Genomic DNA, 23,817 nt, shown 5'->3' on the forward strand with positions numbered 1-23,817 from the left:
TTTACATTGTCATTGTCAAGTAGGCAAGCTTATAGCTTACGCTGCTTACTTCAAATAAACGGTGTCCAGTTATTTTTATTACGGCTGATTTCAACGAAATGCAAAAAACGATTGAATTTACGTGCCGACAAAAGATTTTCGGAGAGTGATTTAACTTATATTTAGTAAACTTTGCCGATACTTACCAGTGGAGAAACGAAGCACGTGAAAGTACACTTCACCGAACGAATGACTATTTAATATTCAACTATACTGTACTACACATAACCTCAAATGTCAAAGGATGAGCGTTACGCTAAGCTAACACGCTCCAGAGGGCTAGACTTGCACTCCCCCATTCCGACTTTGCCACATTGTTTGCATAATTGACAAATGACAAAGTATATTTTGATTTTACCGACTGCAGACAGAGGCGATAGAAGACAGAGCCGTGTTTACTATTTACTGTCATTTAAAACATTGATATTTTATTCAAATCCAATAGTGTTGCAAACCAACGATTTAAACTTTATCTAGGTACGAAAAAATTTTGTATAATTTAGTTTTTCTTAAATTTTTAATTTAAATTGTTTTTTTTTTTTTTTTTTTTTTTTTTACCGCGAAGGGAGCCTTGTGATTGAACGGGGCCCTGGGCTGCAGCCCATAAAGACCATGCCTAAATCCGCCCCTGCGTGAACTTTGTATTAACGACATTCCACTGTAATATAAATGGATTATACTATATTGTGTGGAGAAACTCATCAGTCCTCTATTCAAGAATCGCGATGGTTGCTAACAAACATGCACAACACGGGTGATTTCGAAGAAATGCTTATTCGCAAGTACAGATTTAAATACATCTTCGCCCTACACAAATAAACTCAGTATTTAACTTTGTATAGTTGTATAAGTTAACGAGGCGGAGATGAACTAACGTTCCAGGTGCCGCCCAAGACAAATAAATAAAAAAAAAAAAAAATACACAAATAAACTGCAGATAAACGACAAACAAAGAAAGAGTTCTGAAATTCAAAATGTACGTAATAACAACCCACCACTTCCTCGCCACTAATTACCACATGCAGAAACCCTCGCCTCTCCTCCTTCTCCGAAAGTTACCCTCACCTCAACCTCTGAGGACAAAATTAAACAGCTGAAGTGAAACTTCATCGACGCTACCAGACTGCGGAGTTTTGTCGCCTTGATACTTTCCACAACGGAGTTCTGCTCCACCCTCCCCACAAGATATTGCTATAATAAATCACCTGAAACGTACTAAGATTAGAAGGTGATACCACTCATAAAACTTCGAATTTTGAATGTACGCTTACAAATACAGCGATATACAAATCTTAAGCACCGGTTAGATTACCGTGGCACCTCGGAACAGGCGCACGTCGGGGAAGGCTTACCTCAGTACAGTAGGGTGCACCAGTTACAGTACCGCCTTCCAGTATCTGGAGTTGTGTACGTCCATCCAAGATAATGCCTCCCCAGACGAGAACCGCTATATCCATCCTTCAGTGATGTTTGCGGGGTGACACCGTGTGCCAACCTCTCTCCAGAATAGCTGACGTCCAGAATTGCTGCTGAGACTGAATCTACTCTTTATCATTATCAACCCACTGCAGGATGGAAACCTCCTCAACAATTCATGCTGAGGGAAATGGACCATAATCTGCCACGCTGGTCCAGTGCGGGTTGGCAGATCGACCGTATTCAGCAGTCAGGGAAACCCCGGTCTACTCAAAGAGCGTGTGCTACTGCACTCGCGCTCCTGACCACTCGGCTATGGAGGCCGTTTTTACCGTGTGCCAACCTCTCTCCAGATTAGCTGACGTCCAGAATTGCTGCTGAGACTGAATCTACTCTAATCAGCAAAGAGTACTTTAAGCAAAGATTTTGTGGTTGTAACCTTTAAAAATAATATTTAACTCCAAAAAAAAAAAAGATACTATTATTTTTAGGCCAACAGAGATAATTAAATTCATCCACCGTGCTGTGTGTCTTATGTCTGTGAATTGAGTGTGTTCTATGGTCGATTTGTCTGTTTTGGTGGACTAAAAACCCCAGTTTCTGGGGGGAAACCTTGCTAACTACCCTTGAGACCGACTAACTCAGCCACGGAGTGAAAAAAGCCCATTAAAGTTCCTCTTTCACTCCGCTGGATATCGCTTGCAGCCTCGATATTCTAATCAGAATATCGAGTAAAGGATGCACCTACACCCACAGTATATATACATTAGAGCAGTGACGTACGTATTTTGTCAGATATACATTACATTGTTAACCAAACAATTCAACCAAATCACTTATTATTGTTTAAAGGCAACAGATTCTCATTGTAAGTCACATCTATTGTTTACTTTTCTCCAAAATTTGATCATAAGTTGAAATATTGAGCCTAACAGAACACGAACAATCCTTGGCACTGGCCACAACGTATCCGTGGACATAAAACATTGGATCTTTAATAGATTGAAGAGCGTTGCACAAAAGCCTTTCCCATGTGAAGTGTCATATTGCGAGTCAATATAATCTTTTCTTCTGGAACAGCGAATGTTAACTTTGTAAACTCAAAATACCTGGGTGTTGTCTTGGATGAAAAACTAATTTTCATTCAACACGCCAAATACGTCAGATGTTGTTCTTTGGTTTTTAGGAGCATTAGCAACTAAGGCCATATTGCTCCGGGGATCTGCGGTGGTCATTCCCTGACCTTTCCGCATCCTCCATATTTGGTGGCTCACAGGCTCGAACACCGGTCTGATCAAGAAGCGTGTGCTACCACTGTTGCTCCTGCCCACCTGGCTACGGAGGCGCCAGATACAAGATTAGAGTGCTAAGAGGTAAACTCGAAATTGTTGTAAGGAAATATTGGAGTATTAAATCTTCTACTCTATTAATTTATTATAAATGCCTTTTTCTCCCCACAGTATGTTATGCTGCTGGGGCTTCGGCTCCTTGCATTCGTCATTGAGTTGTTAGCAGACTTTTTCAACAAGCGCAAAGAATCTATTTACTTGCTTCGTCCAGGGACTGCCGGACGTTTTCTACAGCAACCCTCTTTACTATCTGTGGCAAGTTGCCCATTAAATATGAAATCGAACATTCTTTCCTGAGACATCGCAGACGTCTTGGAATACTTGCTTACTTTGAACAGTTTAGTATTGACTATAATATTAGTGATAAAGAGGATTAAAAGCGCCTCAGAACTTTATATGTCTCTTCTTGGCAGACCGAATGGTGACATGGATCGACTGGTAGAATTATGACCTTGTTTTTTTCCAGTGTTCCGGAAATTAATAATAAACCCTGGCTGCACCCAGGTTTGTATACTACATTTTTGCTTTCCGGACACGGCAGTCTAAATTCAAAGCCTTTTGCTCTGGGTTTGACTGCGTCTCCAAATTGTAAATGTGGTCCTTTGGGGTCTGTCGAACATTTAATTTTTGATTGTACATATTATGTAGATATTATAATGCCTTTTCAATTACAAACTGATATTTATAAAGTTGAAGATCTTCCTATTTTGTTGGAATCTCCAGACCTTTCTAAGATTTTTTTACGTTTTGCAGACGATTTTTTTGCAGACACAAAGGTGTTCTGGGTCTACCAGATTAAACTAAAATGTAAATAATTGTTTGGTACTGTACCTTTTCCCTTTAATTTTAATTCCCTTTACTTAAAACTAAATTTTAATTTAGTTTTATCTGAATCAGTTTTTCAAATATTTAAAGTTGATTTTCTCTGCAGCTGCAGAATCAGCACTGGCGATTTCAACACATACTTTAATGTTTTGGAAACCAGCACATTGCTTGTCACTTTCCTTCAACTATTTATTTCGACACTCCAAGCCATTAGTTACTTGTGAGCAGAGGTGTCTATTTCTATCCCAATTTTGCCTACTATTAACAAAACTGCCATACAATTTCCTGTGACCACATCACATAACATTTAGTCCAATGAATATCTACCTATTTCCAGCTGTCTTTGCAGCAGTATGCAAGGCAGACTAGTACTCTAACAATATTAAGCTGTCTCATGATTATTATTAGATAAGCAATTAAGTCTAACAATTTAGTTCTGTTCAGTTCTGTTTCGTTCACACAGAACTAAATTTATTATAACACCACACACACAAAAAGCTTTAATTTAAAAGATTTATTTATATGTGTGTGGTATAAATAAGAATATTAATTTTTTTGATAAAAGACAAAAAAAAAAAAATAAATAAAAGAATTTTCTTAAGAAGGGAAGGCAGTACAAAAATTTTAGAGCAAATGGAAGTTTTACACAAAAATCTGTCAAGAAACACACTGATCTAGAAATATCCAATGAAGAAACTTGTTTTAATTTAGTTTAGCATGTGCTTTTTTTGTTTTTCAGTTACAAGGAATAATGCCATAACATAAAACTAATCTTACTAGTATTATAATTCTCACTATTTTACTAACATCAAATTATAAAAAAAAATTTACACTATATTTATTTGTATACTCACTCTGCTAAGGAATCATCAGGCCATTCATCTTCATACACCTGAAATAAATACATAAGAACCACACATTTAAATTTCTACTATTAAGTCCAACACTAACTGAAATCTGAAAAACAAATCAACATAAAATAACTTGCTTTAACTGCAGTTAAATTTTCAAGCTCACAAGTAAGATATTTATTACCTCTAAATTCATGACATACTAATGTTTAAATGCTATAAAATAATTACTGCATCATATATTCTGCAATCATATATACATTTGTAGTTATGAGCTGCTATTCTATTTAAGTGCTGCTAAAATAAAATAAAAACTTCTTAAATCATCTGAAATGTGGCTATATTTATGTTTAGAAAAAAATCTCAGCAGTATATTGGTCACCTAGGCTTTTAGCAGATCACGCCGGTTCAATGTTTTGTCAATAGATGTCACCACTATAACTGTCTTGTATTTAAAAGTGCAAACATTATTATTATTATTAGCCATATGGAACAAGGAAGCCTGAGGCTTATGCTGCACCAGCCAAAGGAAAAAAAAAAAAAAAGAGTTACCCTGAGAGAGAGATCGGAAACTAGCCATACATGTCACCAGACGACGCTCAGAAAGATTTTCTGGGGTACAACAGTGCTAGGCTATTCTCTGTTCATACATAAATCCCACTGGGAACACATGAAGATTTCTAATTTTTTTTTTTTTTTATAGTTAAAAATTATCCATTTATATCTTTATAAATTTTATACAGTATTTAAAAACTAATTCGCAATACAAAAGGTTACCAATCCACAAAAAAAAAAAAAAAAAAAGGGGGAAAAAAAAGTGTTTGGTGTCGTGTTTTTCATTATGTACAGTATATAGATTCAAAACTAATTTCGTTTTGTTTGAATATAATAAACCACTCAAAACCTACGTTGGTGTTATGTTTATTTCCGAATCGGAAATATGTAAATTATGGGGTAAAAATAGCTGTAAGAACTTAGTTTATTTTATTTTTTTCTTCTCTCCAAAAAAACCATTAGTTAAAGTTGGATATTCAAACTGTTTCTAAATAATCGTTTCCTAGCTGTTCCGCATATCATTCATAATTTCTGATTCGTAAGAAAATAGAATGGGAGAATGGAGGTGGGAATCTGGTGTTTTGGAATGCAATAGCTAAAGTGACCAGAGGTCCAGAATTGTATGGGGCAGTCCCGGATTGAAGTAGTTTGCCCTGCATTGCAAACTATCCCGGGTTGGACATATACCTCCATACTTACATCATGAATCACAATTTTTATGTCATGAATCACGATAAAATGAAGCTAACTGATGTGGATGAAGAAGAAGGTGGGTTTGTTTTTTGGCGAGATATCATGTTTAAAAATATATGCTGATATTCAAAAATAAAACAATGGAATGACGAAAAAATGTCAACAGATATGAAGTCACTGAAGTGGCTCCAAATATTTAAGCATTTTTACACAAGGTACAAACCATACAGGCATCTGGAAAGAGTAATTGGATTTGCATTATGTTTGCCGGGAACCAAATGTGCAACGGAAAGAGTTTTTTCGGTAGTAAATAAGTTGTGGACATCAGAAAAAACACAACTGACCGTGGAAACGCGGAAAGCAATACAAGTTAAGTGCAATTTTGCTAATTGTTGTGAAGAATTTTACGAAAAAATAGCAAATAATGAAAAATTATTAAGAAAAATTCACTCCGCGGAAAAATAATTATATATTTTTAATTTCTATTGTTTTTATTATTAAAAGAAGTATGTATTTTTATTATTATTTCACAGAAATACCCATATAATATTTTGGTATTTCTTTGAAATAAAACAATATGAGGGAGAAAAAAAAATATATATATATATATATATATATTATACACTGCCTTACCATTAATATCCGGACACCTGCCTTTAGACAAAAAAAAAAAAAAAAAAAGCTTTTATTGTGTCATTTGATATTTTGTGCTGAAACCTTTTGCTTTTATGACGGTCTTCAATGGCATACTCTTAACCAGCTTTTTATAAATGTCAGGTGATATGTTCCTGCACTCGGCCTTTAACGCAGCCACCAGTTCGGCCTTGTTCTTTGGGCGATCTCGACGTGCACGTAGTCGACGATCCAATACATCCCAAAGATGCTCGATAGGGTTCAGATCAGAACTCGGGGCTGCCCAATCCAACTTTCCACACCCATGTCCACAACACACTGTTACGACCTGGGCAGTATGGCATGGCGCATTGTCTTACTGATACAGGTATGGATCTTCCCTAAAGTATTGCCATAATGTTGGAAGTGCATATTTGACCAGGATGTCCTGGTCATCATCATCATCATCAGCCATTTTCAATCCACTGCAGGATGAAGGCCTCTCCAGCAACTTTCCAGTTCCTTCTGTTTTGAGCACTGGCCATCCATTTACTACTCAAAAACTCATGAATTTCATCTATCCATCTCCGCCTTTGTCTTCCAGGTTTTCTTCTAGCTCCTCTTGGGTACCATTCTGTTATTTTCTTAGTCCATTTGTCATCATGTCTTCGAGCTATGTGTCCTGCCCAAGACCATTTTAGTTCTTTAGTTTTTATAAGAATGTCCTTTACTTGAGTTTGCTGCCTAATCCATGTGTTTCTCTTCTTATCTAACAGTCTGATTCCCAATATAATTCGTTCCATTCTTCGCTGTGTAGTTCTTAGCTTCTCTTCCATTCTTTTGGTGAGTGCCCAAGTTTCACTTCCATAAGTCATGGTGGGGAGTATGCATTGATTCATTATTTTACGTTTCAGACAAACTGGGATATTGCTCTTCAGTATGTGACTATATTTCCCGAATGCTATCCATCCAAAATTTATTCTTCTCTTGACTTCCAGCCATTTATCATTATTACAGCTAATAACTTGTCCCAGATAAGTATATGACTCCACCTTTTCAATTACTGCTCCTTCGATCATTATTTCCCTTTCCGTGGCATACTTGTTCATCATTACTTTTGTTTTAGCCATATTCATCTTTAGTCCAAAATCCTTACTAACTGTGCATAACTGATTAAGATTTTCCTCTAATTCTTTGGGATCGTGGCTTATGACCACAATGTCATCTGCAAATCGTAAATGGTTTAGGTACTCTCCGTTCACATTGACTCCTTTCTGCGACCAGTCTAATCTTCTGAAAGCTTCCTCAAGGGCAGCAGTAAACAGCTTCGGAGATATTGTGTCTCCTTGTCGAACTCCTTTCTCGATTTTAAATTTGCGACTGTCTTTGTCTAGTCTAATAAAGGATGTAGCACTCTCATATATTTTCTTCAAAATCATAATATATGGAGTATCTATGCCTTGTCTTTCCAGTGCCCGAAACATTGCCTTATGCTGTATGGAGTCAAACGCCTTTTCATAATCCACAAATGCCAGGCATAATGGTGTTTTATATTCATTTTCTTTCTCCATTAGCTGTGATATTACGTGAAGGTGATCCATAGTTGAGAATCCTGTCCTAAAGCCAGCTTGCTCTTTCGGTTGATTCTCATCAAGTATTCTTTCTAATCTGTTAGTAATGACCCTTGTGAACAACTTGTAGATATGGGATAACAAGCTATTTGGTCTATAATTTCCAATTTCTGATTTATCTCCTTTCTTATGCAGCAAAACTATGATTGCATTATTCCACTGCTTAGGCATCACACCTTTTCTAATGCACTTTGTGAAGAGCCTTGCCAGTTTTTGTGTTATGTCTCTTCCTCCCAATTTTAACAACTCTACAGTAACTTCATCTTCCCCCGGGGCTTTCCGATTCTTCATTTTCTTCAATGCATGTTCTACCTCATCAGGAAGAATATCGGGTATGTCGTATGTGTTGCTACTTTGCAATCCATCTTCCCCACTGCTGGTATCATTCCCTCGCTCCTTGTATAATTCTCTATAATAGTCTTCTGCTATTTGAATTATTCCTTCTCTGCTGTTTATAAGTACACCATCGCTATTCTTCAGTTTCAGTATCATTTGTCTTTCTGTATTACTGCTCATGGCTGCTGATTTAAATCCTTTGTTTTCCCTTAATGCTTGTTCTAATTTTCTTGTGTTAAATCTTCTTATGTCCTCTCTGAGTCTCTTTCTAATGGCTTTGCATAACTCAGTATACTCAATTTTCTCCCTGTCAGTGTTTTTCTTGCTCTTCATTTGTCGTCTTTGGTTCATCATGACAAGTGTTTCTTGACTAATTTTTTCTTCTTTGGATTTCTGTTTCCCTATAGGTTTCTTGGGCTTTATCACTTTCAGAAAGTTGTAATATTCCTCGTCGATATCTTGGTCCTGAGCAGTCTGCAGAAGCTCAAACTTGTTCTTAAGTTCCAGTACATACTGCTTTTTCTCCTCCTCTGTTATTTCAAAGACCTTTGTATTATTTACTCGAGTCAGTTTTTTCATTTCCTTTCCTACATCTATATCAAGTGTACATCTTACCATTCTGTGATCACTTCCAACATTTACCTTATTCAGGACGGTAACATCATTCACAATATATCTTCTGTTAGTGAGGATGAAGTCGATTTCATTAGTTGTTAATCCATTTGGACTCTTCCATGTCCACTTTCTGTTCACCCTTTTCTTGAAAAAAGTGTTCATTACTGACAGTCCTTGAGATTCTGCAAATTCCACAAGTCTTTCTCCTCTTTTATTTCTTTCACCAATTCCAAAATTTCTTATAGTTCCTCTTTCTGCGCTGTTTTGCCTTTTTCCAACCTTAGCATTGAAGTCCCCCATAATAATAGTGTAGTGGGTTTTCTGTTCATCTAGAAGACTCTCAATTTCAGTGTACATTTCTTCAACCTCTTTATCATCATGGCTCGATGTTGGTGCATAAATCATTATAATCTTTATCTTGTACCTCTTAGAAATCTTGAATATTAGTCTTGACACCCTTGGTGATGTACTTTTGAATTCCAAAATGTTGTTTTTAAAATCTTTATGGACCAGAAACCCAACTCCACCTTCACTCCTTTCACTGTTTCCATTGGTGTACAGCAGATTCCCACTTGATAAACTTATAAGTGATTCATTTCTTCTTCTTGTTTCAGCCAAACCGATGATGTTCCAATTCACATTTTCTAATTCCTTTTCCAGCTCTAATATCCTGTCTTCACCGATGAGTGATCGTACGTTATAACAGGCCAAGTTCAATTTCCGTGCATGGCAGCCTGGTCGTACCCAGAGATTCTTAGCACCCTCTGCTACCACTCTGATCCTCTCGCTGCCGTAAGAGGGAGAGTGAAAGTTGCTGGGGACTGAGGGCCATTTGTATTGTTGTGCTCTCATTGTTGAAGGGTTTGGTCTTTTCCTCTTCACGCTGACCAGGCGTGAAGAGGAAATGGAACAGGCGTCTTGAAGCGAACCACTCTACACGTTCGTTGCCACCTAAGTGACGTAACAGGGCTTACCATCGAGAAGGTGTGCATGAGTGGATTTTAGGGAGGCAGGCCAACCGGACTTCTCCTAAATCTTCTGTAAAAGAGAGATATTGGATCCATCAGTGTTTTAGGCTGAGTGTCTGATAACACACAGGATACCTGTTCCCCTCTAAGCCCCTGGTATTGCACAACATTTATGATTTTGTCGATAACGACTAATGGGCCCAAGCCAAACCATGACACTGCCTCCACCAACCTTCATTGTTGGGAGGATACAATCAAGAAGGAACTGTTCCCCTGGCATTTTTCACACCCAGGAACGGCCTTCAGACTGGTAGAGTGCGAAGCTCGACTTGTCTGTCCATAGAACTGTTTTCCACTGCTCTACAGTCCAGGATTAGCGCTCCTTATACCATGTTAATCGGCGTCTAGCATTTATGAGGTGATCAATTCTGTTGAACTGTTAAGGTAATTCTTTTCAACTTGTCATCTTGCATGCCCGCTTTTGCAATTGTCTGTTCGAAGCCCAGTGTGCATATTACTTAACAAGTACAGGTCACTGTTGAAAAAAAGCCGTGAATTAGGGTTGAATTTTAAAGTATCTGCAATTCTGCCCATACAAGATAGGAGTGAGTGTATGATGAGAGCCTTGTCGATCAATTCGGCCCTGGAAAGATTGTGCAAGCAGTGGCAGATTAAGGATAGTTGGGGCCCCTAGGCAAATTATATTTGGGGACACCCCAAAAAATAATAATAAAATAAAAATAAATAAAAGTTAGGTGGCAAATAAATGAAATTTTGTGCTTTTGAATTTTTTGCTTAAATTTTCGCTTAAATTAATCAAGATTTTTATGATGTTTACTGAAAACATTAATCTATTTTAGAACACTATACGAAAATGTCTTGGCTGGGGCTCCCCCCAAAGCCTGGGCCCCTAAGCACGTGCCTCATTACCTTAATGGGTAATCCGCCACTGTGTGCAAGGCTCAAGAGATAGAATTTTTTTCAGCCTGGTCTATACTTGTTAACAGGAGAGACCGCTTCTACAGGGATGGGATACACTTAAATAGAAAGGGTGCAAGAATATTTGCTGATGCTATCGAGGCAGTGTTAGGTGGGTTGGAAAACTGCTAGCTTGGGGGGAATACAAGGACTAATAGATTAATAGTAGCCACAGGCAGAGGTGAAAGTGATTCTTGCACTGTTTCTATTGGAATGAGCAGCAGGCTGGAAAACAAGATGCAGGATATTTCAGAGACTGCTGGGAGTCATTGCGGTACAAGTAAACACACGGGTTGTGTTAGGGTAGCTAAGACTAGGAACAGGTGCATGTATACTTGCGTGTACACCAATGCTAGAAGTTTGGTAAATAAATTTGATGAATTTGAGGTATTGCTCAAAACATCAAAGGTAGATATTGTTGGGATATCAGAGTCGTGGTGTCACACAGATATAAGGAATGCAGAACTGGAATTTGGGGAGTACAATGTGCACGGAAAGGATAGACAGGATAGGAATGGGGAGGGGTTATGCTATTAGTTAAGAAACACATAAAATCCAAGGAAGTGAAGCCAGTCGACATCGCTGGACAGTGCAGTGTGTAAGTCAGTTTGGTGTAACATAAGCATTGGGATATCAAAATTGAGTATGAGTGTGCTATAGGCCTAATGACTCCGATGAATATAATAAGAAACTGTACAGGGAAATAAGAGTGGGCCAGTAAATCAGAGAGTCTTATAATGGGGGATTTTAATTTCCCAGATATTGACTGGAATTTGGGGGTTGGTCACTCACACGCTAGCAAGCCTTTTGTGGATTTATTGGATGACTGTTTTCTACATCAGCATATTCGGGAGGCAACTACAGGGAGTAATACTCTTGATCTGATTATCAGTAGTGATTCTTCATGCATTAAGAATCTGCAGAAAAAGGAACCACTAGGTGGCAATGATCACAGTGTGCTGAAGTGGGATTTACTCAAAGAGGTAACTACCATAAAGGGTAAAGGGAAGGTTTTTGCTTTCGTAAAGGTGACTACGGTGGTCTGAGTCAGTATTTAAATTCTATACAATGGGACCAACTGATGATGTTACCAAAAGCAAATTCAAAATGGGAAGCATTCAAAGAACTTATCTTGGAAGCTACTAGGCTTTACATACCAACTAAGAAATATTGTTCAAGGTTTAGACCTAAATGGATGTCAGATTAACTAATTAGACATGTGGCAGAGAAGAAAAATGCATGGGATACATATAAATTAACACGTGACACAGAAGCCTATGATAGATATAAGCTGGTCTAAGGAAGTCACAAAGGAGGTTAGGCAGGCAAAGGCAGATTATGAGAAATCTTTGGCAAAGGATGCAAAGAAAAACAGCACAGAGTTCTTTGCTTATATAAACTCTAGAAGGAAGGGGATGAATCACGTTGGTCCACTTGATATTGATGGTTCAACTGTTGATGATCCTGCTCAGGTAGCTAAACAACAAAATGAATATTTTGCATCGACATTCACACATGAGGAGTTATTCAGCGAGGGGAATGCCACAGGTGTATTCAACTCTGGCAGTAACCTAGATAATCTTGTAATAACTGAGAGTAAAGTGGAGGAGAAATTGTTGAAGTTAACACAAGAAAGGCACCTTGGGTGGATGGGATCTATCTAGTTATATTAAAGGAAGTAAGCAAAACCTTAGCCATAATTATGAGAGCTTCCTTGGACTCAGGAGAGGTACCCATAGATGTGCAAATGTGACCCCAATTCACAAAGGAGGATCAAAGGCTACACAAGTAATTATAGACATGTGAGTTTAACTTGTGTTCCAGGAAAATTAATGGAGGCACTGGTTAAAGAAGCACTGCAGGATCATCTAGACAAGACTTCATTTATAGCTCGGACACAGCATGGTTTTGTTTAAGCAAGGTCTTGCCTGACCAATTTGATTGGATGCTATGATGCAGTCACAAAAGAACTGGATGCAGGGAATAACTTTGATATTATATATTTGGATCTTAGAAAGCTTTTGATACTGTACAAACTGGAGCAGTGTGGCATTGGAGGCAAATAGCTGCTATGGATAAAGGGATGGTTGAGGGGGAGAAGACAGAGAGTGGTAATCAATGGACACTGCTCATCGTGGACATCCCTCAGGGTTCAGTGTTGGGTCCATTATTGTTTTCTGTATTTATAAATGATATTGATGATTGTATATCAAGCTTAATGTCCAGGTTTGGAGACGATACAAAGGTTGGCAGGGTTGTTAAGGACACTACTGACGCTATGCTACTGCAACAGGATCTGGAAAGGTTGAGCAGATGGGCTGAGAGGTGGCAAATGAAGTTTAACATTGACAAATGTAAAGTACTACACATGGGAAACAGCAACCCCAGAGCAACGTATCAACTCTGTGGTACTACACTGACAGTGGTAGAGAATGAAAAGGACCTGGGGGTAATTGTGCAGGAAGATATGAAGTTCTCTGAGCAGTGCAGACGGGCTGCAAGAGTAGCTCATTGTGTCTTGTCAATGATATACAGGAATTTTTCTAGCAGGGATAAGGAGGTGATTATTCCCTTGTATAAGGCAATGATGAGGCCGCACCTTGAGTACTGTACACAGATCTGGATGCCTCTTTTCAAGAAGGATGTAGAGCTGCTGGAACGAGTACAGAGAAGTGCAACAAGATTAGTGAATGGAACAAAGGGTTGCTCTTACGAAGAAAGGCTTAAATTTTGCAAATTACAGTGTCTGGAGACTAGGCACCTGCGAGGTGATCTGATAGAGATGTATAAAGCCTCGAATGGTTTGAGCATGCTGAATGCCGATGGGATTCTTCCTCTTGCTCAGAATAATCACCTGAGATGGCATAAATTCAGATTGAGGAAAGAGAGATGTAGGATAGATGTGCGCAAATTTGCCTTTAGCCAGCGGGTAGTTGGTTGGTGGAACAGACTTCCATCCCTTGTTGTGGAAGTTGACAGTCTAAATAAATTTAAGGCTCAGCTGGACAGATATTTCGAACAAACGGAGGGGTGAAATGGAAGTGGTTTTTTTTTTATTTTTTTATTTGGCTGATGCTGCATAAGCTTTCTTTCTTGCATCATATACCTCTACTAATGCTAATGCTAATCTATAGCAGGTTCTTTGACGTGTTGCATGCATAGGACTTGATTCTCCCGTCATCTCTCGATGACGCGAGAAACTTTAGTGGGCTTTTTTCACTCCGTGGCTGAATTAGTCGGTCTCAGGCGTAAATAGCAAGGTTTCCCTCTCCCCAGAAACTGGGGTTTTTTCGTCCAGCAAAACGGACAAATCGACCAGAGAAAACACGCAATTTACAGTTATAATACATATATGGGTTTATACTTGTGGGATGTAGGGTGTATAAGAGATTACGGGTGGCCCTAATATAATAATTTGAATTTTGAATTTGCACGTAGAGGACCAACATCATATTAGGTAGGTGGTCATAATGCTTTGGCTCACTGGTGTAGTTTCAATAAGGAAAAATTGCATTAGCTATAATATTCATTCGTTTAAAATATTCAAAGGTACAATTCATTCATTTAAAATATTCAACGATACAATTTATACTTGTGGGATGCCATTCGAGCAATGAACAGCTTGCTAACATGAAGGTAACTCTACTTAACATACCGAGCTGAACATTGACTTTTCGCCAGTCTATGCAGACGGTTCGCGAATACGGAGGGTAGGTTCTCAATGCCGGAGTTTGGTAGTGTGGGACCCTGGCGTGAACACATTTCGAGGTCCTAAAAATAAGGTCACGAGGATTCTAACCAGCTGAAATTGCACTGCTGCAGAGCTTTCGCCACTTTGAGGATCTGCGCCACTGTGATCAGGCTTTGGGCAGTATTTAAGTGGTTCTGTGAATATGTAAAATTCAAACTGAAGAGCCAATTTTGGACCACAAAACTGGCAAATATTTTTCAGCTGAATTCTAACCAGCTGAAATTGCACTGCTGCAGAGCTTTCGCCACTTTGAGGATCTGCGCCACTGTGATCAGGCTTTGGGCAGTATTTAAGTGGTTCTGTGAATATGTAAAATTCAAACTGAAGAGCCAATTTTGGACCACAAAACTGGCAAATATTTTTCAGGGACGTGGCTTCATAAGAGGCCTCGCGATAAAAATTGAACTGTAAATTATGCTGAAAATGTTAGAATATCATATAATTAAATAAATAAATTTTTCCAGTATCATAGGGCAGTGTTTCTCAATCTTTTTACTCTCGTGGCACATTTTCCAAAGAAGAAAAATTTCGCGGCACACCTACGTAGTCATAGAAGAAGAAATTTCTAAATTAAATAAATAGAACGAAAAATAATATTAACAATTATTTTATTTATACTTATATTATATCTGTGTTATGCAAACAATTTTTACAACCGAAATAAAATATTCGGACAATGATGTTAAAATAAAAACGACGCTAGTTTTTTTTTTAAGATTTCGCGGCACACTTGGAAAATTTTGCGGCACACCCTTTGAGAAACACTGTCATAGGGCTTCTAATTGCGGTAGTAAGCAATGGCACATCATGACACACACACACGTATATATATATATAATATAAATGACGTGAGACGTGAATAATAGACGTGAGAGTACAATCATATAATATAAATGTTCTTGGGGAGGGGAATTTATTCCCCTAAGCATCTCATGAGCGTGACTATGGTAGTACTATGTCAATGGAAGGTGATATAATTAAGAACGATTCCAATATTTCTTGGTTCATAGTCGATCGTAACCGATTTTTAATAATTTTAATTTAGAAAGCGTTCTTTCACAATTCACTTGAGTGCAAGCCAGCAGACATTTGTAAGCAAATTTGTGAATCAAAATTATACTTTTATACAGCAGGCCCCGTTATAACGCGGTTCGCTTTACGCTAATTCGCTATAACGCTGTTCTTATATTATAACCCATATCTGACTATAACCTGTCAAAACTCACTGTAACGCTATTTTACTAGCATACAGATTGAATTTTTGGCAAATCCGTCTTCAGTCCATTCTGTTTTTAAGCCTTTTTTTTTTTTTTTTTTTTTTTTTTTGGCAAAAGGAGAAAATAGCCACCACGAAATTAACTACAGTAATTATTTTTATAATTTCTACTCTATGTACAAAATTGAAACTTTCAATATGCTCTATTTTCTTGGTGTGGATAGTTTCAAGGGAAAAATTCTTTTTTAGTACACAAGCTGAAAAAATTTACCACCCAGTGTCATATGCTGTTACGAAGTCTGCATTTTCTGTTCTGACCTGTAATAGAAAGATACTGTATACCCTATTGAAAAATAGATTTACTCCCTAACTCTTCTTTTGTTTTACTGTGGGAACTATAACTTGCGAAATGTTTTTCACACAATCAATCCCATGCGGTGCTGTTTCTTGTACAGTATTCTCTTGTCTTCTGAACTCCTCTGACCTTGTGGACACCCGAAGTATATAAAATTTGTTTGTTTTACTGTTTTGGAAATTCCATAAACATTCTCCATGACTCACACCATAATTGATTACAGTACTTTTCGTGCAATAAACAACCATTTGATTTTACTGCACGATAAAATCGAACTTTTCAGATAAATAAAACATTTGTCACCGTCTTCAGCTCACTTGCCAGAGGAATTCTAGATATCATTCAGTGCATACAGTGTTAGACATACAGTTTACTGTACTCGAACATCGTATCACAATCAGTGCAACGCAGTTACATTTGGAGAGAATTACGGCGGATAAGAATGAAAAAGCAACATTATCTGGACGCGGTGCAAAGTTTGGAAATGTAAGAAAAACATTGAGTTTGAAAATTAAATTAGACGTTTTGAAGAGAATTGATTCCGGTCAAAGACAAGTGGATGTGTGCAAGAATTTAGGACTGGCAGGTTCAACTGTATTAACAATCATAAAAAATAAAGAATTGATTTTAGCAGCTGGAAAAACAGCTGTTCCCCTGCAGGCAACTAAATTGACAAGGGCTAGGCCGGCTATTATGATTGAAATGGAAAAACTTCTACATAATTTTATTGAAGACAACATTCAACGTAGAATTCCGTTAAGTTCAATTATTATTAAAGAAAAAGCGAAGAGCCTATATGAAGATTTGAAGGAAGCTCAACCCGAAAACATGTGGAACCATTTAACGCTACTAAGGGCTGGTTTGATAGATTTAGAAAGCGCTATAACCTGCAAAACGTAGCAATACAGGGAGAAGCTGCAAGTGCAGATCAACAAGGAGCCGAAACTTTCAAAAACGCAAATTGTTGAGATCGGAAAAGAAGCAGGATTACACGAAATTAACGAAGACATCGTACAAGAGATGATCGACAACTACAGGGATCGCCCCTCTCTAATGAAAAACTAATGGAAATGATAAAAGAACAAGAGCTTGCTATTGAGGGACATGATGATTAAGATACTATAGATGAAGAACCGATGAAGTCGCTGACTGCAAAAGGACTTAGTGAAGCTTTTGAACACTTCGAAAAAATGTGTGATTATTTCCGGGAGAACAACCCTGACATGGAACGAAGTGCCAAGAAGAAATTTGAAAATAGAAATGAATCCCTACATGTTGTTGTACAACGAGAGGAAGAGGGCCAAAGCACAACCCAAAATCGACACATTTTTCAGTCCAAAGGTACGAAAACTCGAGAGCACAGGGCCATCAAATTAATAAATTCATGATTTTCGTTAGTTAATTACCTCATAATTATATGTGTATATAATGTAGAATATTTTATATGTACACAATTTTGAATATTAAATATTTTTAATCGACATTGGTGCATATTTTCACTACCATTTATTATTGATTAGAAAATATCCTATGGAATAGACCCAACTCACAAATACATATGTTACCTTATGAGAATACGGCGCTCGCTTAGCGCTGTTTTTTCGGAACGAACTATCAGCGTTAAGCGGGGATCACCTGTATTATTTTGAACACACAAACACACACACTTTTGACTTGGCTTTTGATATAACGACAAAAAAAAAAAACGACAGATGGAAGTTTGTTCCAGCAATCGACCACTCGCTGGACAGAGACAAATTTCCGCACATCTATTCTACAACCGTCCTTCCTCAATTGGAGTTCATGCCCCCTCAAGTGAGCAATCTGAGCAAGAGGAGGAATCCATCAGCGCTGAGCTTGCTCAAACCATTCAAACCCTCAATCAGATCACATAGCAGGTGCATAGTATTAGTATTAGTAATTGCCGCATGGTGCAAGAAAGCCCATGGCTTATGCTGCACTAGCCAAAATAAAAAAAAAAAAAAAAAAATCCGAACAAAACAATGATAAAAACAAAAAAAAAAAAAAATAATAAATAATAATAATAATAATTAATAAAAAAAAAGGAAATTAAACCAAGCATCCTATGCACTTCCCTGACCCGAAGGTACTATCCAGGTGTCCTTTGAATTTCCCCAAACTGTCAGCCTCTACCAAACATGTAGGCAACTTATTCCAGTACTTTATAACTCGCTGGCTAAAATAAAACTTCCTGCAGTCCAATCTAAACATTTTACCCCGGAACTTGAATTTATGTCCCCTAGTTCTAGCATCATTTATAATCTTGAAAATTTCGTCGTCATTCATTTTACTGATGCCTCTCACAGCCTTAAACACGTCAATCAAATCTCCTCTAAGGTGTCTAGTTTCCAAACTCTGCAACCCACATATTCGAAGTCTTCCTCCATAAGAACGCCTTTTTGCCGATCTCACCAGGCGAGTTACCCGTCTTTGCACCCTTTCAAGAAGCTCGATGTCATTCTTTAGGTGAGGTCTCCATACTTGAACACAGTATTCCAAGTGTGGTCTAACAAAAGCCTTATATAATGGGATTATCACGTCCCTATCTCTACTTGCAAAAGTTCGATAGATCATCGATAGGACACAATGGGCCATCCTTGCGACCTGTTTACAATGCTCAGAGAATTTCATGTCTGACCGTATCGTAACACCCAAGTCCCTTTCCACCAGTACTGGGTTTAGTTGAACTCCACCAAGTGAATAAGTTATTTTGGGATTACTGTTTCCCAGGCGTAATACCTTACACTTTGTTGGATTAAAGCATAGCTGCCATTTTTCTGACCATTCCTGAAGTCTATCTAGGTCTCTCTGAAGAAGCTCAGCTTGACAGTGATCATTAACCACTCTACCAATTTTAACATCATCTGCAAATTTAGACATCACGCCCTCTATCCCTTCATCGATGCCGTTTATGAAAATTAAAAACAACAGTGGTCCTAATACTGATCCTTGGGGAAACCCACTTCTTACATCAACCCAATCTGAGGAATAGCCATTTATCACAACCCTCTGCCTCCTGCCCTGAACCATCATTCTATCCAACTAAGGATTTTCCCAATGATTCCAACCTGTTCCAGCTTATAAAGCAACCGCTCGTGTGGGACTGAGTCAAAAGCTTTGCAGAAATCTAAATAAACAATTTCGAAATTATTCCCTAAATCCAGCTCGTGAGTGACCCTTTCGAAATAGCGAACCAGATTTGTTAAACATGATTTTCCCTTTACAAAACGATGCTGAGTATCCTTGAGAATTTCAATTCGATCCAAATGAACCTGAATTCTACCCTTGATCACTGCCTCCATGATTTTCCCTACCACTGAAGTCAGACTGACAGGTCGATAATTTCCTACTTCACTTTAAGAGCCACCCTTATGTATGGGAGATACATTGGCACTTTTCCAATCCAAGGTAAACTCCCCAGAGTCTAGTGATGCTCGCATAATTAGCCTCAATGGTTCAATGCACTCACTTGCCGCCTCCCTTAAGATTATAGGGTATATTCCATCAACTCCACGAGCCTTACTGGTCTGTAGGCTGGAAGGTTTTTTCATTAAATAATCTTGCGAAATTTCAATATCATTAAATACATATTTTTCAACTTCGCTGCCACAATTTCCAATTGCCACAAAAGCTTTTTCATTTGTAAATATCAATGCAAAATAACTGTTGAGTTCATCTGCAACGGCAGCTGGTGTATTTAATAATATCCCCTTTCCCTTACGTAAAGGTCCGATCTGATTTGTCGTGCTTTTCTTGGCATTTATATATGTGAAGAATTCTTTATCCCCCCTCTTTGCTCTGTTTGCTAGTGATTTCTCATAAACTGCCTTTGCCTGTCGAACCTTTTCTGTGGCTCTATTATAGATCACCTTGTAGCTGTTATATGCTTCAGTACTTTTTATTGCTCTGTATCCTTTCCATGCCACATTTTTCTGCTCAAGTAATGTGGCAACTTCTTATTCATCCAACTTGGAACCCTCCTCGCGGAGTATTTTTTTTAGTGGTAAATACGCATTCAAGGCATCTGTGATTAATGTTTTAAAAGCGTACCACAGTTCAAATGTATTCATTCTCTGTGCGATATCTACCCAGTTAATAGAGGCCATGTAGCACCTTAAAGCATCGTAATTTCCTTTTCTGAAATTAAAACCCATTCCTTTGCCTTTTACTACTGCTACGTCTTTCTTCATCATCCACCGTAGAACTCCGTGATCACTTCCTGCTACTGGTTCCTCTACTGTCAGCCCTGTTATGTCATCTGATTCATGGGTGATGATGAGGTCTAGGATATTCTTTTCTCTGGTACTTTCCTTGACATGTTGATACAAATAACAGTCATCTAGTTGATTTAAAAATGTTGTTCCCCATGTCGAGTTTCCTTCCCATTTACTCCAATCAATTAGAGGCAAATTGAAATCACCCATAATAAGACATTGACGCTTACTTGCCCATTCCATTTGCATGTAGAGGCTTTCGTCATAATCTTCGCAATCACCTGGTCTGTAGATTACTCCTACTCGCATTATACCTTTGTTTCCAACTATCTCACACCATACAGATTCTATACTAGCATGTGAAACGTCTGAATCCGGGAAAACTATTGTCGCACTAAGACTACTTCTGATAAGAAGCATTACCCCACCACCCCTTCTATCTACCCTATCCTTCCTAAATACATTATACAAACCGTACTGAAAGTCATCATCCCCAATTTCCGAGTGGCACCACGTCTCCGTAAGCCCTATTATGTCCGTGTTACTTGTTTTAACGAGCAGTTCGAATTCGCTCCTTTTATTGACGACACTTCTAACATTACTGTATAAACAACTAAGACTTACTGTTCTTGTATATTTAACAACCCTAACACAACCCTTGAAGTTTTTTAGGCCTCTTCCCTGGCATTAGCTACCCACTCACGCGAAAAGTTTCTGCCCTCAGAACATCTAGATAGTACGTCCAGTTGGGGTAGCAGAGGTATGTGCAAGAGTTACTTTGACCAATACTATCAGGTAAACGCGTGTCAGTATTACCCTGTTTTGCCTGTTTTGCTGGACGAAAAAAGTCCAGTTACTGCGGAGAAAAACCTTGCTATCTACGCCTGAGACCGACTAACTCACCCACGGAGTGAAAAAAGCCCATTAAAGTTCCTCGCGTCATCGACGGGATTTGAACCCAGGCCTTTTCCACCCGGTGTGGGGAGGACGGTGACGATACCACTGTGCTAAACGCGCAGACTGCACACAGAGTACAAGCGGATGTGCGAAGGCAAGGACTACAGAAATAGTTGCTCACCAAACATATAGTTCATACAAAGACCCTTCTAAGTTGATCCGCTTTCACCCCTGAGGCTCCCAGCTGTCCATTCTATGAACAAGCCAGGGCTCCCCGCCTAATAATCAAATGTATCAAGTCCGTGGACATATAACTAATGAAGGCCTGACGTAGCCCAGTGGTCAGGAGCGAGAGTGCATAGCACGCGTTCCTTGAGTGAACCGGGGTTCAAGCCCGTGACTACTAAATACGTTTATACTAAATATAAACTCTACTGACTTGGTTGTCGTGCCGGAGTATAAAGAAAAAATTTATTTATTATTAATATACATTACTTATACGTCCACGTTTTCATTTTCTTATGAATCCTAGCTGTGTCGCTAGGCCATTCATTTCGGTGATAATGTCACTTCTTTATCATACATACGGCTTATAATAATTGTAAGTTTACAATATATGTAACTTCCTCTTCTATTACATATCATATTATCCCCTAGCATATATTCCTGTTTTCGGGAGTAGTGCATAATTCACATTGATTTAAAAATAAAAAAATAAGGGGCAGTTTGAATCTCCTATAACAAAATGATCACAGTTGCTCACGTTTATAATTAAATTACAAAATAAAATAAGAAAAGCGTGCGCCTTATATAGCAATTTATTATGATATGATATTTAATTTTAAAAATGACATTTTTAAAATTATAAATTTAATTATTCCGAGTGTTTTCTTAGCCTATTGTCGCCTTTAGTTAGAGCTAAGTTTACAGTACTCTAGTTATCCTCTGCTGAGAGGCAATATTTTCAGTCTGAGTTCATGCAGTTCAAGGGCGGACAATCCGTTCACAGCAGAAAGCCATAAAAAGATAGACAACGGAAAAGAATAGGACAGAATGCGGTAAGTGGGTTCCGGCAGTTGCATCACATGAAAGGTTGACCTATTTTTCTATCATCTCGTTACTCGAGATCATCTTTGTTCATCTTCAGTAATCGCAAGATCGGTGCCCTACTTCGTTTACTGCACTTTTAGAGTAGGAAATTTTAACGAACCTTTATACAGTATCGAATCAGGTTGCCTTTGTTTCAAAAAACAGCAAGTGTTCTATAAGCATGGATTCTATAAGATTTTTCCGTGCGTTTTGTTCCAATTGTAATCATTCTGCGAGAAAAATATCGCGTAGCTGCAACAAATCTGAAAAAAGAGGATTTCGTTGCCGAATAGCTCTCTCCAGCATATACCACACATTCTCAATTCTAGCATATCCCACACGCTCTCAATACCATCTTCCTTGGCTCCCACATTCACCTGACCTCAATAGGATTGAGATCAGGTGAACGTGGGGGCCAGGGAAGATGGTAGAAATCGGTATCATGTTCGCCGACCCATTCTTGCATTTTCATCCAAAAAGTGGCCATCATCTTCGGGATAAAAGTGTAACATTACAGGGTGCAGTAGATATGATACAAAACTCAGGTGCTCCCTGAATGACATTCGACCTTCCACCAATATCGATGGACCCAGTCCATGCCAACAAAATATTCCCCATATTATGATACCAGCTCCAGATGTTTGGGTTGTCTTAACAAGGCAAGTGGGCCTATCCTTTTTAATGGTCGGATGCCTTGTAGCCGACCAGGATACGAGCGAAGCAAACGAGCAACTTTGAAGCAACCTATACGACGCTGAAGAGCCCACTACACCAAATTTAGTACCAAAAATTCCGGCTGTGGAGAGGGTGACTAGCTTGCCACTGCCTAAGCATTACGATGCTCTGGTGGGACTTGAGGTCATGCTTTGGATCTTTGCCCCATTAGGAAAATAACCCCAGCACTTAGAGATGGCTCTAGACCTAATTTTCCATAACCTGGGAATTTGAAAGACAAACTCCTACCTAACACCTTCCAATTCCAATCGGATGACTTACCAATTATATCTCGGCTATCACTACAGCGCAAATTCCCTGGCGCTAATGCCTAATGCATACTTGGGCACAGAATCAACGAATGTTTTATTTTCCATTAAATATCTGAAGCTAGATATCATTTTTCAAGCTAAAACAGCTTTGAATGGCGATGTCTTTATTCAAAGTCGATTGAACATGCCATCGTTGACTTGTCAGAACAGCTGAAGTTGATTGCTGCCCGTGGAGCAGCCAAAGAAGACAGGCTTTGTAATATGTCAAATCAGGGTTTTAACAAGGAGCCTAAACTCGCCTTCATCAAGAAGCAAAGGCATACCGAAAATGGCAGAAATCTTAACCTTCTTCAGACCTCAAGAACTACATGAAAGAAAAAGCATGCTTCTTGAAAAAGAAAACGCAGGTTCATAACCAAG

Source organism: Mastigoproctus giganteus, chromosome 4 (genome assembly GCF_048544385.1).
Source record: "Mastigoproctus giganteus isolate SK-2022 chromosome 4, ASM4854438v1, whole genome shotgun sequence".
NCBI lineage: Eukaryota > Metazoa > Arthropoda > Arachnida > Uropygi > Thelyphonidae > Mastigoproctus > Mastigoproctus giganteus.